The sequence below is a fragment of the Bidens hawaiensis genome, unplaced genomic scaffold (genome assembly GCF_021521415.1).
Source record: "Bidens hawaiensis isolate Kalapana, Puna unplaced genomic scaffold, B.hawaiensis_p1.1 tig00048333_1, whole genome shotgun sequence".
NCBI classification, from domain to species: domain Eukaryota; kingdom Viridiplantae; phylum Streptophyta; class Magnoliopsida; order Asterales; family Asteraceae; genus Bidens; species Bidens hawaiensis.
The window spans coordinates 1-3,950 of NW_027498660.1; the positions used below are offsets into that span (position 1 = coordinate 1).

The 3,950-nt window shown below is 33.9% G+C and overlaps 1 pseudogene; it reads left to right on the forward strand.

The window, feature by feature from the left end:
• The first annotated feature begins 8 nt into the window (after nucleotides 1-8).
• On the forward strand, nucleotides 9-669 carry LOC143597470 (CBS domain-containing protein CBSX5 pseudogene; annotated as a pseudogene).
• Nucleotides 670-3,950: the final 3,281 nt, after the last annotated feature.

Genomic DNA, 3,950 nt, shown 5'->3' on the forward strand with positions numbered 1-3,950 from the left:
TCGATTCTTACACCCCTACCGCCGCGTTCTCCGTCACCTCCCTCGGGATCATCGACTCCGACATCCTCACGTCAACTACCACTCGCCGGCGTCCACCGCCGTCGACGCCATCATGACGTCACTTTCCGACCAAACCTCCGTCGCCTTCACCGACGACGACGGAACCCTCATCGGAGAAATATCTCCGTTCACGTTAGCGTACGCCGACGAGACCGCCGCCGCGCGATCGCCACGCTCTCCGCCGGAGATCTCATGGCGTACATCGACTGCGGCGGCCCGCCGGAGGATATTCTCCGGCTGTTGAAACCAGGCTAAAACACCGGAATTTGACCGGAATGTTGACTGAATTTAATAATATTAATATAATTTATTTTCGTCGTCGGACGACGAATGTTCGCCGGGCCCGGAGACGGTGCTCGCGCCGCGCCGGCGAAGTTTTCCGGGAGGTATAGCGCGTCAAGTAGTTACTCGGCACGGGTTACGAGAATGGCGGAGGCGATAGTGTGTTATCCCGAGAGCTCGTTGGTGGCGGTTATGATACAAGCGATTGCGCACCGAGTGAGCTATGTTTGGGTAATTGAGGAGGATTGTAGCGTCGTCAGGATCGTGCGATTTTCGGGTATTTTAGAGGTTTTCCGGGAGCATTTAGAAAGGATGATGAATTAAGAGAAAGGTTAATTAAGTTTTGTAATGTGATTAAGGGGTTTGTTGTTTTGTAATATTTCATTATTTGTGTAATAAGTGATTGTGGTTAATATGTGAATTTGGATCCAAATGATGTGTTTTGGTCAACAAAAGTCAAAACCGGTTCATAATTGGTTTCAGTTCGGGTTGAAACCAGTTTGTGACCAGGTTGCCCTCGATTTCAGTTCGGGTTTTGACCCATTTTTGGCCCGATTAACCGATTTGGAACTGGTTTTGGTGGATAAATTACATACGGTTCCGAACTTACCGTGTCAATCGATTTGGCCTGTAGTTTAATCAAAATTCGTTTTGACAACTTCAGTCTCTGCATATAAACACGGTCTTATTTTAATAGTTACAAAATTCAAGTAATATGTATATAATAAATATATAAAAAAAGTATATAAAGAAAATAAATAGTTTAAAATATTAAACACATCTATCTATAATATATATAAAGGAAAACATAAAAATCCTACGTGTCGCGATGTGGTCGCTTCCCCGTTTTTTGGAGTCACCAGATTTGCTTGATTTTTAAATGGAGGTTTCTCATGCATTTGACCCGAATTCACGGGTATGGGTCTCACCAAACCCAAATATTCTTTAAACGAGTTATAACATCTCATTAAATTAAAAAATAATCTCACCAAATATTTGATACAAAAATCCTATAAAGTAGGAATATATTAAAAATAAATATATAATTATTTAAAAAAGATATACTATTTATAATTAAAAAACCAATTTTATAGTAAAAAAATAAACGAGCATTGGATCTCATCAAACTCATATAGCTTTTAAACCGGGTTATAACAACTCATCTATTTGTGAAACAATTTAATATCAAACTATAAGTTAATTATTAACTTTCATACAATAAAAAAAATAAAAAGGCAAAAATAGATAAATATTCAAAACAAATAATATAAAACAACCCCCGTAATACGGGGATAGAACTAGTAATATATATAAACGAAGACATAAAAATCCTACGTGTCGCGATGTGGTCGCTCCCTTTTTTTAGAGTCACCAGATTTGCTTGATTTTTAAATGGAAATTTCTCATGTATTTGACCTGAATTCATGGATATGGGTCTTACCAAACCCAGATATTTCTTAAACGAGTTTTAGCATCCCATTAAATTAAAAATTATTCTCATCAAATTATTTACATAAAAATCCTATAAAATAGGATATAATAAAAAAAATAATGTCTTATTTATTTCAAAAAAGATATATATATATAATATATATATATATATATATATATATTGTTTAAATTAAAAACCCAATTTGATAGTAAAAAAATAAACACATCTTGGGTTTCATCAAACCATAAGTATATTATTAACTTTCATAAATATTATTTATAACTAAAAAACCAATTTCATAGTAAAAAGAATAAATGGGTCTTGGTCTTATCAACACCATATAGCTTTTAAACTGGGTTATAACATCTCATTTATTTGTGAAACAATTTATCATAAAACTATAAGTATATTATTAACTTTCATACAATAAAAAAATTAATAAATATTAGAACAAACAATATAAAACAACATCCGTAATACGGGGGGATAAAAACTAGTTAAATGGTCGAATGGATAATTGTTAAAAATTTGTCTAGATGTTTATAAACTTCTAATTCATTGTTTTATTTATTTTTATTTTAGCAACATAGATATAAAACTGTATTATAAGAGTTTTAAACTAATTTTAATTTATTCGAACTCATCCAACACCTTGTTTTTTCATCCCTGTTAAAAATGTTGGACGCGTATACTATGTCTATAAGGCCAATCAGTGTGGATACCTGGATACCGGTCCACCGCATATGTGGTCATCGAGGCCAGCAGCAAACACCGCCTTCTCATCTTTATCTCTACAAAACGTTACACCTTCTACACAAACTTTTCTCTTCGTCTCTCAAAAACTTTTTACAATGAATACAAATAACTCACAAACCCGTTCGACATTGTTTTTCTTATTATTGTTTCTTTTCACCCCATGTCTACATTTCTAGTTTTAAATAGAGTAATTTGCGGTTTTCATCCTGTAATTTGTTTAAATATACGGTTTTAGCCCAGTAGTTTCAAATTTGCGATTTTCGTCTATGTGGTTTCATTTCACTTGCAATTAAACCCGAATTTCATTAACCCCGTTAAGTCTGGTCGTTAAACCTATCAGCGTACGGTACCTTCATGTGAGGGGCAAGTTTGTCCCTTTTTCCCCAAATACATCACAGCCCCTCACGTGAAGGGGCTTGCGAATTACGACTGAGTTTATTTGGGAAGAAAAAGGACAAAAATGCACCTCACGTGAGAGGCACGCTGATAGGTTTAATTACCAGACCTAACGGTATTAATGAATTCGAGTTTAATTATAAGTTAAATGAAACCAAAAAAAAAAAAAGTTGCAGTTCACTCTTTAAAATATCAAAGAAGTTTGTTTGGCTAATTATATTATTTAGTAGGTACAAGGAGCCCACTAAATATATGTAAACTTGTCTCTTATACTTAGAACTATTAATATATTTCATATTATAAACTAAAATGATTAAATTAGCAACAAGAAAAAGGGTTACAGCTAACAACCCAAAAGCGAGCTTGACCATTTTATATTTTGGGAAAGTGACACAATGTTTCTTTTTTTCCAATGTCGACATGCACCATACACTTTTTATGTGCCACATTCACAAGTTACATAATACATATAAACGTTTACAATCATGCAACTAGTCATTATATACGCGAAATCTAGTCGGGTATTAGTCCTTTATTCGTGTATCAAACGATACACCCCTTTAAGATATACATACATATACATATACATCATGTATGTAATCAAAAATCACGTGCCATATTATAGTTATGTATCGTTAAAAAATGTGTTTATTCAAGGTTTTGTTACTCTTTTAATTATAATCCCTTATAAACTATAAAAATAAAAGAATTTAAGAGGAAAAGACGGTAAACCGCGTGTCATTCTTTTAGCTGTGAAATTTATAAGTTAACTGGCCGATTTTTTTTAAAGGCTGATCAGGAATCCAGATCGATAACAGATTTGGATGGCTTTATCGATTTAAACCAAAATATAAGTGTATAACACTCTTAGTCAAAGAGTTGGATGCTTTGATTAGTGGTTAAAAGGCTTCGTATTTAATAAAGGGACTTCATCATATTCATAATTCATTTTAAGTGTCAATCCTTATTTAAAGGGCTTTGTTAAAACATCCGAGTATTTAAAGGTGATGGCTTCCTTTGAGTT